The 13,616-nt window shown below is 42.1% G+C and overlaps 1 protein-coding gene and 1 pseudogene across 4 annotated transcripts in view; both read left to right on the forward strand.

Annotated features, from left to right (window-relative positions):
* The window catches only part of CTNNA3 (catenin alpha 3), a 1,396,025-nt gene that overhangs the window by 101,615 nt on the left and 1,280,794 nt on the right, over nucleotides 1-13,616 (forward strand). Inside the window, exon 1 of one of the 3 annotated variants that reach the window (XM_079794120.1) lies at nucleotides 4,038-4,118. The exons of the other annotated variants lie outside the window; for them this stretch is intronic. The gene's annotated coding sequence lies outside the window, so the exon portion shown is untranslated. Of the gene's footprint in view, nucleotides 1-4,037; nucleotides 4,119-13,616 lie in introns of those variants that run through there. 3 annotated transcript variants of the gene reach the window in all.
* LOC307112485 (parafibromin-like) lies at nucleotides 3,603-6,760 on the forward strand (annotated as a pseudogene). Its single transcript has 2 exons — nucleotides 3,603-3,874; nucleotides 5,577-6,760. The product of its transcript is annotated as a parafibromin-like (transcript).

A 13,616-nucleotide genomic window follows, 5' to 3' on the forward strand; every position in this document is an offset into this window, starting at 1 on the left:
AAACAGTTGGAAATACAAGTTTCTGACTACCTCTGAAATATATATATATATAATTTAATTTTTAGTTTTTATTTAAAAATATATTTTATTGATTTTTTACAGAGAGGAAAGGAGAGGGATAGAGAGTTAGAAACATCGATGAGGGAGAAACATCGATTCAGCTGCCCCTTGCACACTCCCTACTGGGGATGTGCCTGCAACCAAGGTACATGCCCTTGACGAGAATCGAACCTGGGACCCTCGAGTCCGCAGGCTGACGCTCTATCCACTGAGCCAAACCGGTTAGGGCTATATATATTTTATTGTCTAAAGTTTTACATATGTCTCTAAACCCCGCCCTCCCCATTGATACCCCCCTTCCCCAGCCATTCCCACCCCAGTAAGCCCCCACCGCCTCAGTGTCTGTGTCCATTGGCTATGCTAATATGCATGCATACAAGTCCTTTGGTTGCTCTCTAATCCCCCTCCCCTGCCATTTGTCTCTGGATCTATTCTTGTTCATCAAATTGTTGATCATTATATCCCACATATGAGTGAGATCATGTGATATTCATCTTTCTCTGACTGGCTTATTTAGCTTACCATAATGCTCTCCAGTTTTATACATGCTGTTGCAAATAGTAAAAGTTCCTTTTTTTTTTACAGCAGCATAGTATTCCATTGTGTAGATGTACCACAGTTTTTTAATCTTCTCATCTGCTGATGGGCACTTAGGCTGTTTCCAAATCTTAGCTATTGTAAATTGTGCTGCTATGAACATAGGGGTGCATATATCCTTTCTGATTGGTGTTTCTGGTGTCTTGGGATATATTCCTAGAAGTGGGATCACTGGGTCAAATGGGAGTTCCATTTTTAACTTTTTGAGGAAACTCCATACTGTTCTCCACAGTGGCTACACCAGTCTGCATTCCCACCAGCAGTGCATAAGGGTTCCTTTTTCACCACATCTTCGCCATCACTTGTTGATTTGTTGATGGTAGCCATTGTGACAGGTGTGAGATGGTGCCTCATTGTCATTTTGATTTGCATCTCTTGGATGATTAGTGACTTTGAGCATGTTTTCATGTCTCTGGGCCTTGTGTATGTCTTCTCTCAAAAAGTGTCTATTTAGGTCTTTTGCCCATTTTTTTTATTGGATTGTTTATCTTCCTTTTAAGTTGTATGAGTTCCCTGTAAATGTTGGAGATTAAACCCTTATCGGAAATATGTTCTTGTAAATGTTGGAGATTAAGCACTTATCTGAAATATGGCAAATATGTTCTCCCATGCAGTGGGCTTTCTTGTTTGGTTGATGGTTTCTTTTGTTGTGCAGAAGCTTTTTATTTTGATGTAGTTCCATTTGTTTATTTTCTCCTTAGTCTCCATTGCCCTAGAGCTGTGTCGGTAAAGATATTGCTACAACATATGTCTGCTATTTTGCTGCCTATGGAGTCTTGTAGGATTTTTATGGTTTCCCATCTTACATTTAAGTCCTTTAGCCATTTTGAGTTTGTTTTTGTGTATGGTGTAAGTTGGTGATCTAGTTTCATTTTTTTTTTCCATTTTCTGGAAGTTTTGATTTTCTAAACTTAAAAAAATGGTTTGCACAAGCTATGCACAACTCATGTTGCTGCTGTGTTAATATTACATAACGAAAGTATATATTTCACCTTTTGATATCTTATGAGACTATAATTTTTAATGAATGTAGGTCTCATTTGCAAGTTATTTTTAAAAAAAGGTTCAATATTCTTTGGTCAATAGAATGATTTCCTATATCAGTTTGCTGCAAGGAACTATTCTGAGAGGACAAGGAACTTAAATTTTCCTGATCTACTTTGTAAAGGAGACTTTGGGTGTCCAAATATTTCCCTTCTCCAACCCCCAACATAACTTTAAGAAAATTAGGAAATCTTTGTTAATTAAATAATGAAAATGAATGTAATTGCCACAATAAACTTTAGGACTAATACAGGGGAGTTAGTTGTTATAAACTTTACATGTGATTTATATTTTCTAGGACAATACATAGAAAACATAATGTCCAAGGTAATTTTAAATGACCCCATCATTCCTTCCTGCTGCCTCAGAACCACCTTTGTCCTGTCTTCCGGGCTCTGGTACCATCATCCACTCAGTCACCAAGTTAGTTTAGGCTCTTCGTTCTCATTCCATCCTCCCTTCCAATCAGTCTTTTTAAGTTCAACAAATTCTATCTCCTTTGGCCTCTCAGATCTGTTCCCTCCTCTCCATTTCTAATGTTCCACCCCACCTTCAGGCTTACTGTATTCGCCTCATCCCATACTAAAGCAAATAGAGCTTTAAAAAATGAAATTATACTCATTTACTTCCCTGCTTAAAATCCATTTTAGAAGCTTTTGGAGAAGTAGGGGGACTATCTTTCTGGATAAAGTTGAAACTTTTAAATGTAGCACTCACAGCATTTCATAATTTGGCTTCTACCATGCTCTCCCTTCTCATGTCCTGATTCTGTCCCTCCTCAAACTTTCATCCAAACAGGAACTCCTGGTATGCTGGCCGGTCCACGTTGCTTTCCGCCTCTGTTACAGAGCTGTTCCCTTCACCTGGGGTGCTCTTCTCTTTCAGCCAATTCTTCTCAGCAGCAAAGCTCAGCCTGAGCCAGCTTTTCCAGGAAGTGTTTACTGAACCCCACGATGCTGATGTAGATGCCTCTCCTCTGTGTCCCCAGAGATTCTGAGCATCTCTCTTTCATAGAATTTAGCACCCCCCAACTCCCCTGCCCACTCCATGCGCCAAACATTGATTTACTTGTTCAGTAAATCTAGACTCTTTATTCCTTGAGGGTGGCAAGTACCACTTCTTTTTTATTATTTTTTGTGAGCGATGCCTGACATAGAACAGACACCTGATAAATGTTAAAAGTAAAAAATTTGAAGCATCATTTTGTCACTTTATATTATAAAATTTTAGGATGGTTTTTATCTTTGCTGCCATGAGAAATTACTCTTATGGTTATGGTTTCATTGCTGTGTCTTTTGGTTTGGAATACAAATCCTATTCTGATATTGTTTCTTCCAGAAAATGGGATCTATTTGATAGCACGGTTTCCATAAACTGCCTGGTAATAAATATGTAAGAAGCTGATCATTCTTAGAAGGTTACAGTAATTGCAATAATTATGAAATGGTACTTTTAAAAAAGGTTAGTCAACATTTTTAGCTCACAAGAAGGAAGTTATTTTAAAGAAAAGTTCTCAAAGAGAAGTTTGTTCAGATTTTGAACATGCAGTACATCCCTCACTGTGTTCTGTTATAATGTGTGAAACACGTACGTGGCATATGCTGTGTATACAACAAATACATTTGGTTAAAGATCACCAAGTGCTTTACCTTCTGATTATTTTTGCCAAACTGCCAAACAAACCACCGTCACAAACCTGAGGAGGATGTGAAGATCCACAATCACACGCATATCTGGGGATCTTACTGGAAAGAAGGCCGAGGGGGATACAAATGCTGTCACTCTTTTGTCAAATACGCCTATTGCACTGGGAGAAGCTGGGAAGGGGATGGTTAATTCAGAGGAATGTATTGTAAATGATATAACTGGAGAAGAATCCATGAAAAAAACCTCAGACCCTCATGGAGATCCATCAGGAAAAACTAAAAGAGGAGATAAAGAAGAAAAAGAAACAGCAGCAGCAGCAGCAGCATCGAAAGAGCGGCTCAGATAGCGATGACGAAGAAAAGAAACATGAAAAACTGAAAAAGGCACTGAATGCAGAGGAGGCCCGCCTTCTTCATGTCAAGGAGCTCATGCAGATTGATGAGAGGAAGCGGCCTTACAGTATCCTACAGGAAACTCGGGAACCCACCGAGGGGAGAATGGAGGCCTATAGCGTGAAGCGTCGGAGGCCGGCTGACCCATGGCCTTTTTCCGTGGACAGTAGTAACTACTTGCAGGTAGTCGCTCAGGATAAACACAGCTGATGACCTATTCTCTTCAGCTTCTTGCCAATGATTGTAGACGGGAAAGTCAGTGTCTGCTCATCTTGCTGCCTGTCTTCAATAAAGCTTCCACAAGCCTAATGGTAAACTCATTCCTTTCCACGCTGAAGAAGTAGAAGGAAAACAAAGAGGAAGTACATTAAGAGCAGAGTAAGATTTTTATGTCCAGTTTTATATTAGTGATATGGAAAGAGACCCTGGCGTGCTCGCTCTCTCTCTCTCTCTCTCTCTCTCTCTCTCTCTCTCTCTCTCTCTCATCTTCCACTTAATAGTTAAGTCTTAAACTTCATTTTTTTCAATTTTTGTGGCCCTTTAGTGTTTGACATTTTAAAGGTACATTACTTACTTTTTCTCAAAACTAGGGCTTCATATTTTTTTAATTAGTAGTAACTATAATTGTTATTTTAGAGTCATTTGTTTTTGCCTTATAAGGTTTTCCTGGTTTGCAGCTAAAAAACAACAACAACAAAAAACCCTACAAAAAAACTATCTGAAAAGAAATTTATAGAACATGTGAATAACTTTATCCTCTGTGGTAATAATTCTGTTTTTCACTCGTTTATACAATTTTTATTTTTAAAATATTTCCTTGTGGCCGAAACCGGTTTGGCTCAGTGGATAGAGCGTCGGCCTGCGGACTGAAAGGTCCCAGGTTCGATTCCGGTCAAGGGCATGTACCTTGGTTGCGGGCACATCCCCAGTAGGGGGTGTGCAAGAGGCAGCTGATCGATGTTTCTCTCTCATCGATGTTTCTAACTTTCTATCCCTCTCTCTTCCTCTCTGTAAAAAATCAATAAAATATATTTAAAAAAAATATTTCCTTGTGTCTTACACCCAGAACTAAACGTGGTAGCCTTTGAACGGAAAAATAGCTATTTTGTCATTCTTGAATCAGAGTTGACCAATCAGTGTTAGGCTTTTTACCATTTTGGACATGAGCGTTTAGACACAGAAATCCTTTCCTTTATCATAGAGGATATTGTTTGTGATACTATATTTTTGTTTTAATTGCGATTGCCTTTATGTGACAATCATGAATGCTAAATTTGATTTTAAAAGCTTGTAGAATTCCCTTGTACCGAATGTTTGTAGCCAGCAGGTGTCACTTTGTAAAATTTGCAAAACCAAAAGCTAAAGTTGACGGTTTCTTCAAAAAATTATAAGGATAGCATGTAGGACTACTCGGAACTGCGATTGCCATGATCCTCAAGCCTCTTCTAAGAACACTGTGTAAATAATACTGACAGGAGAACAGGGTCTGCGAAAAAAACTAGTTAAAAGCCTTTGACATGAGAACATTGACTTTAACAACTTGCTGGATTTTCTGAGCTACCAGAATCCGCTAGGATACTGCATTAAGTTAGCATCTTGGAAATTATTCTGGTGGGAGAGTAACTGAATTGAATTGTCAAGCACTATGGATATCTGCATGGTATCTAGATTCAGGCTGGTATGAAATTAAAACAGCAAGGCAAATAGATCTAATTCTTACCCACTTCAAGAATGTCCAAAGTTTGTTTTCATATTCCTACTTTAATGTAGGAGAGTTCAGCATAAATCTGAGATTGGTGTTTATTTTGTATCTTATTTAATCTACTTTCATTAAAGATTTATATTGAGAATTAAAAAAAAAGAGTGTGTGCGCCTTGATAATGAGAGACGGGCTGCCCGCTTGGAGGGTCACAAAGAAGGGATTGTGCCGACTGGACAGATTAGGTCTTTGTCTGAAGCTGTGTCAGTGGAAAAAATGGCTGCAATCAAAGCCAAAATTATGGCTAAGAAATGATCTACCATCAGGACCGACTTAGATGATCACACAACCGCGCTCAAACAGAGGAGTTTTGTGGACGCTGAGGTAGATGTGACCCGGGACATTGTCAGCAGAGAGAGCGCGTGGAGGACACGGACAGCTGTCCTACAGAGCACGGGAGAGACCTTTTCCAAGGACATTTGTGCAATTCTTCTGTCTGTGGAAGCCAGAGAAGGGCGTGTGCCCCAACAGTGACCGGTCCTAAAGGCAGCCCCTGTGGTTCCCACATTGCATATCAAACAGCCTATGACAGCTGCCTACAACAGATACGACCAGGAAAGATTCAAAGAAAAAGAAACGGAAGGCTTCCAAAGTCACTCGATGGGCACCTCCCATGGGCTGACGCTGAAATCCGTGACGGAGGGTGCGGCGGCCTTTACCACTCAGACTCCCGCGCACAGCCAGTACCGAGACCAGTTTCTCAGGCAAGACCTCCCCCTCATCAGAAGAAAGGTTCTCGAACACCTATTATCATAATCCCTGCGACCCCCACCTCTTTAATAAGCAGGCTGCATGCAAAGGACCTTCTGCAGGACCCGAAATTTGTCCCATCAGATGGAAAGAAGAAACAGGGCTGCCAACGAGACCATGAAACTCTGACACAGAGAAGCAAAGACCAGATGCAGCCGAGGGGCACCGCGCTCAGCCTCATGGTTCCCTGCCGACTCGTAGACCAGCCTCTGAAACTCAGGCCTCAGGACTGGGACCCGGTTGTGGCAGTCTTCCTGCAGGTCCTGCGTGGCAGTTCAAAGGGTGGCCATGGCTTTTGCCTGATGGATCACCAGTTGACGGGTTTGCTAAAATTAAAGCCTTCCATCTCAAATATGATGAAGTTCCTCTAGACGCCAACGTTCAGAAGTGGGACGTAATAGTGTTAGAGCTCAGCTATTGCAAACGCCACTCGGACAGTCCGGTTTTCCTACATTTCTGGGAAACACTGGATAGTTACATGGTGAGGCATAAATCCCACTTAAGATTCTGAATTATGTGGTTTCCCCAACTGGAAATCTGGATTAAGAAGTGTGCATATACCTTCATCTAAAGACTGAGTGTCAAGCTCTATGAATTTATCAAAAAACTCACAAATGAAGAAGGTCACGGATCGAGCAAAAGATCTCATCCGATGCTTTTGTGCTTCAAAGGGATCATATGATGCCTGTCATTCATATAAGCAAACTTTTTGGCCTAGAACTATCCTTATATATAAAAACCAAGGATCCGTAACAACCAAAAGCTCAACTGAACGCCAGGCTGTGTGCACAGCAGGCTCCAGTGGGCGGGGACTGGCGAGCAGGCTGAACTGCTGACCTCTCAGGGAGAGAGGCGGGGCTGATCAGGGGCTACTGCGGCTGCTGTAGGTGAGGCCCCGAGAGACAGAGAAGGTGCGGCCCCGAGAGACAGAGAAGCAGGGCTGCAGATCAGACCCTGCTTCTCTCTCTCAGGGCCTCGCCAGCAGCCGTGCCTCTCTCTCTCTGAGAGAGCATCAGTTCAGCCTGCTCGCCAGCAGCCTGGGGTGGCTGTTGATCAGCCCCGACTCTCTGATCAGGCCCAGAGATAGGCCTGGAGACGCTGACTGGCATAGAAACCGACCAATCAGAACCACATCTGGGTGAACTGTGAGGAGCCAATGGCTGCCTAAGAGGCGGAGCTTCTGACGCTGACTGTCATAGAAACCGACCAATCAGAACCTAATCTGGGTGAACTGTGAAGGCAGAACCTAAGGTGGGGACTGAGGAGGGGTTTTAAGGGCAACAGCTATTTGGTATAAGGTGTAAGAAAGCGGCTCAATTTTTTCATGACCAGTTTGGCAGTATAGTGCATATGGCTGGCTATCAGTCCAGATATAGGGATTATGTATTTTTGTCTGCCAAGAGCATCTCCTCCCCCCCCCCCCCCCATTTAAGCAATCCTATCCTATATAATCTATCTATACTACTAAAAGGGTAATATGCTAATTAGACCGGGTCGACTGGCCATTTTCTGGACGTCCGACTTCCTTCTGGACAAAGCCATGGTGGTGGGGGCCAAGACAGAGGCAGTTAGAGGCAATCAGGCTGGCAGGGGAGGGCAGTAGGGGGCGAGATCAGTCTGGCAGGGGGTTAGGGGCAATCAGGCCGGCAGGGGAGGGCAGTTGGGGGTGAGATCAGGTTGGCAGGGGAAGGCAGTTAGGGGTGATCAGGCAGGCAGAGGCCGTTAGGGGTGATCAGGCTGGCAGGGGAGGGCTGTTGGGGGTGAGATCAGGCTGGCAGGGGAAAGCCATTGGGGACAAGATCAGGCTGGCAGGGGAGGGCCGTTGGGGGTGAGATCAGGCTGGCAGGGGAAGGCCATTGGGGGCAAGATCAGGCTGGTAGGGGAGTGCAGTTGGGGGTGACCAGGCCGGCAGGGGAGGGCTGTTGGGGGCGAGGTCAGGCTGGCAGGGGAGGGCAGTTAGGGGTGATCAGGCAGGCAGAGGCAGTTAGGGGTGATCAGGCAGGCAAGCAGAGAGGTTAAGGGCAATCAGGCAGGCAGGCAGAGGGGTTAGGGGCAATCAGGCAGGCAGGCAGGGAGGTGAGCAGTTTGGAGCCAGCGGTCCCAGATTGTGAGAGGGATGTCTGACTGCCGGTTTCGGACATCCGGAAACTGGCTGTTGGACATCCCCCAAGGGGTCCCCCATTGGAGAGGGTGCACGCTGGGCTGAGGGAATCCCCCAATGTTCAGAAGTGCATGAATTTCATGCACTGGGCCACTAGTTTTTTAATATTAGCCTTCTAGTTTGTAATAGAAATTATATATATATATATATATATATATATATATATATATATATATATATATATATTTTAATTTATTTTTTTTCCTTTTTTTTATTGAGGTATTATATGTGTACATATCTTACCATTCCCCCCCCACCCCCCACCCATACATGCCCTCACCCCCCAGAGTTTTGCGTCCATTGTTTATGCTTATATGCATGCATACAAGTCCTTCGTTTGATTTCTTATCTCCCCCACCTCTCCCTAACTTTCCCCCTAGAAATTATATATTTTGATAGAAGTTTTTTCTCCATTGGTTAAACTAGCATTACTTAAAATGTGTTTCTTTAGGAAAAAAGTAAACTGCAAAACGGATATTTGCTGAAGCATTTGAGATCTTGTTTTAGCTCAAATAAACTCATAAAAATTAAAGAAAAGAACATACCCAACTCTACTCTTTTTTAATTGACTCTCTTTTGCACCTTTATTGAAAATCAATTGACCATATCTTAGTGTGCTGGGACTGACCAGCAGCCCCTGAACGACAGATGAATGGATTACCCTGACACAGTTTCACTGTGAGGGAGAGGGCTAAGGGACGGCCCGGCCGAGGAGCCAGGCAGCCTGGATTGCCTGCCTCGTTAGGCTTTTATTAGAATTTTTATCTTTAGATACAATCAGCAGGGTAAGTAATCTTGGGTGGACACATGTGTTTACATTGTCCTCTAGGCAAGGGCATCCAGGGATTACGCATAAGGATTCCAGTAAACACCCGGGGGTCTGCACATGCACAGACTTGTTTGGAAAGGTCTAGAAATAATTAGGGGTGCTGCCTTCGACACTCCCCTAAGTCGGAATTCCGATAAACAGAGCAGGCGGCCTTCCACACACTTCCCTTTTCTCAGAATGTCCTCCTTACAACTTTCCAACCAGCTCTCTTGTGCTCCCCAACATTAGTATACTTTGGAACTCTTTTTTTTCTGCTTCATTGATTCATCTGTCTATCCTTATAGCAGTAACACATTGTTTTGATTACTGTACCTCATAGTAAGTATTGAAATAAAAAATGTTTTGATTTGTCTGTTCGAGGCCCCTTGCATTTCCATAGAAATTTTGGAATCCTCTCAGTTTTCACAGAAAAGCCTGCTGGAATTTTGATTAAGAGTTCTGCCTACCAGAGCCCGCAATTGGAAACATACCGTAGCCTTCATGTTCATGTATGTCACGTGGGATAGGACTTGCAAATCTGTTGGAATCCTCCCACCGGGCCATATTTCTCTCTCTGTTTTTAATTGTGGGTCTCCACCAAGGCTACCACGAACCACTTGGAGGGCTAGGAAGATGAAGGAGGAGTTTTTGAGTCTCTCAGTGGCCCTCTAACTACAGCGCTCCTTCCCAAAGATGGGGCTGTCGTATTTGGTACTAAAAGAAATGCTGTGCTGTCCCGTCTACTTGTGCAGGAGCCTCCCAACGGCACGTCTGTGAAGCTTAGCCCAGGAGCAGCTGACAGCGCGCCCCACTTTGCACGGCTCGGGAGTATTTCTAGCGGGGTGGGTGATGCAGCTAGTAGCGAGGGGACTGTCTCCTTCCCTGGTGAGAAGTAAACGTTTGACTTAAAAAAATGTACACATTCCTCATGTGCATAATACACGTATTCAGGGTATTTGTAAATTTGTTCCTCTTTCTGCATTTCTCTAGTTTTTCACCTTAGTGATTTGCAAGACCCTACCTAGGTTTACAGACTTTTCCCCCCCCCACCACAGGAATTAGGAATCAAGACTCACTCTCATCCATATTAGTCAGAGAAAACAATTACCTCTAGAAACGATTATTCCTGGAAAATGGTAACTTGGAAGTGTAATTAATCTTCCTATCAGTACACTTGGGTAGTTACTTAAACAAGAAATGCCATTATAGAATTTCCAATATTGAACCTTTAAAATGTTACCTATTGCCTCCCTGATTATTCAATGCATTTTTATTTGGTATAAGAAAATAAATTGTGTCCAAGGGAGAATAGAGATTTAAAAAGTTTACTGGTGCCCATTTTGGGTCACCTGTATTGAAAGATCTTACCTATTGAAACTCGGCTGTATTGAACATGTATTTATAAAGGAAAATAGCAGTTCATTTTGAGTTAGCCATCCCTAAGTAACAGGTTGGCTCTGTCTTCTCTGCTCAACAGCACTGCAGTTAGGACTTGCATAAAATGTTTGCTATTTACCACTCATTACAGCGTTTCTATGGTTCCCTTGTTATTCCCGTCCATTGCTGTGTTGATGGTGTGTGTATTTAACTGCTATTATATCTCAAGAGTATTCTTAGATAAGCATAGAGTTACAAATATAATAATCTTTTCAACCAAGTACAGTGTGCTCAGGAGATGTAGTTCACTCATTTGAAAGGGGATGATGAACTCTTGTTTTAACACGTTTTAACATGCATGCGTCGCGCCTTGTAGCTGGCAGAATGTTGGTGAAAACACTTCCAGTGAAGACTGATGAGCTAATTAGCTTCATTGCTTGTAAACTACTAATTGCTGGAGAACACTCAACACGGCCTCCCTTACTGTTCACTGGAAAATTCTGCGGCCGGCTGTTCTCCTAGTGCGCGTGCCAAGCCCAGTAGCTCTCCCGTGTAGCCCGTCTCGTAGTGTTGTGTGGGCAGTCCTCTCAAGTTCAGTCACTTGATATGTTGGACCTATGACAGATAGGATGATTTGAGAATAACCATAATGTCAATTTTGAAAGTATGAGGAATTTTGTAAGCCATATACCATTTACTTTGATGTGCAACTCCAAGACAGGAGCAAAGATTTAATGAATGTTAACAGGTTGATTTGTAATTGATGGGTCCAAGAAACGAAAACGTTGTCTCAGATCTCCGCTGGTAAAGCGTCTGAAATCAAAGGTGTGATTTATATCTTAGCCATGGCTTTGCTCTCCTTATATCTGTAGAGATGGCACCATGCCATTTCATACATGTGTGCAAAGGTAACAGTCAGTAGGTGTAAGGCTGACAGCTGATCTAAAGTTTATGCTCACAGAAGATAGATCTGAACAGTATTGTTTTGTTGCCTATTCTAGAGTGCCTTAAGATGTCGGCCATTTCTCAGGGCCATGTATAAGAATCTTTAGAATTTCTGTCCTTGACTCTTGCTTCTATCTCTTCCTTCAGTTTCTAAGGAAGTGGTGCTTTTTCCAATAATTATCTGAACCCAAGGTCATCTCTTCTCCCTTCTTGAGAGACTCTTATTCTACAATTATCTTTTCTTTCTCTGGCCTGATCATTCATATTCCTTTTTACTGGTTTTTTCTTTACACAGATTAGCTCATCCCTGCTTGATGATTGGCAAATATTCAATAAAAATTCAATTTCCTTTCAGTTTACTCTCTTCTTAAACTCCTAATTGTATTTTTACCGTATCTATTACTCTGCTTTGGCCTATTTATTGTTTAACTCAATTACTTTTGCATAATTTTAATTCTGTTCAAATCCTCTGCTGCATTTGGCATTTATTTGTTCACCTTGAAACTTTATCCCCTTCTCTTGTAGGACACTGTGCACTAAATTGTCCTGTCCCTACATGCTCCTTCTCTTTCTTGGTTGACTGCTTGTTCTTGTCTCCTGTAATTTTCTTAAACCTTAGTCTTGGTCTCCGTCATCTCTTCTCTCCTTTCCTTGGGAAGCTTTTTCTTTCTCAGGACTTTAATTATAACTACTTTGTTGACAATTTTTAGTTATCATTTAAAGCTCCATTACATAACTGAGTGCTTCCCAATCTGATTTTTCTACATTGGCACATAAATATTCATGTTCAAATCACTCCCACAAATAATGGTCTTTCCTGGGAATGTTGGAAGCTGGACACATTCCCTTCTTCACAGTGAGAAGGGTACTGTGTTCAGCACCACTGCTTCACTCATTTGCTAGGTGGTTTCACTTGCCTATTTTGGCATTATAGCCATCATGTATAAACTGAACTTAACACTTTTCACAAGCACTTACAAGCTTTTATTTGACACAGTTGGTTATTTTCTTATGAAATACTCTGTTTCCTGGAATAACGGGGCACCACACAGTCCTGATTTTCCCTCTTTATGTCTTTGGCTACCTCCTCTCATCTCCTTTTTGGTTATCCCCTTAAAACAGTCATATAATGTTGAACTGCTCAAAGCCTGTTCATTGCATAGGCTGCATGAAGAGCAAAGTGGGAATTCAACTTGTAATGATAGATTTGGAATAAACTTTGGAGGTCCTTGAATAGCAAGATACGGATGCTGGGACACCGAAGGAAGTTCTTGAGTCCGTGACAGGACTTGTGTGGGTTAGGAAGATTTATCTGACATTAACATATAGAAGATAGAGAGGTTACATCTTCACAGCGCCTTTCTAATGTTAATGACAACAAGTATGATAATATTAGTGCTATGCGTCTTCATGAGGTAATGCATATAAAGTATTCTCAGTAGTGGGCACAGACAGTCCTTACCATAACGCTGTGCAGTAGCTATTATTGTGATTTCCATTGTACAGATGAAGACACTGAAGGTTGGAAAGAAAAAAAATGACTCGTCTAGCATCACCCAGCTGGTTGGCAGGGTTGGACTGCCTTTCATAATGTTATACTAAAGACATTTTTATTTATTGTTTTACAATTGTACCAATGTATTTCCTTCTGTTTTGCTGTTGTTTAATATATATTAATTTTATCTCTCCAAATATCTTTGGAATTGCTTGATAGTAATGCTCTACTACAGCCTCAAGCTGTGTTCCTTGGGAAAAGAATGGAGATAGTAAGATCTTTTTTGTATTAAGATCTCTTCTGTGAGAAAAAGCAGTTACACAGATTCATAGAACTCTGGATTCAGATTTTAAGCAGGGTCCTCTACCAGAGGATTTCCCAGTCAGTGCTTTTAAATTGCTAAGTTGTTTTGTAAATTCTTTAAGAGGGGAATAGATTCTAGTCTATATGGGTAGGTTGGGTTCCCAAAAAGGAGAATCTGAGATGGGGAGTCCTGTACATTTACTGAAGGAGTCCTCTTAGTGAGGGGGTGAAGGAAGCAGGAGGGGGTAAGAATGAAACTGACAAACTGACCGAACGCT

Source organism: Cnephaeus nilssonii (assembly GCF_951640355.1).
Source record: "Cnephaeus nilssonii genome assembly, chromosome: 16".
NCBI classification, from domain to species: Eukaryota; Metazoa; Chordata; class Mammalia; order Chiroptera; family Vespertilionidae; genus Cnephaeus; species Cnephaeus nilssonii.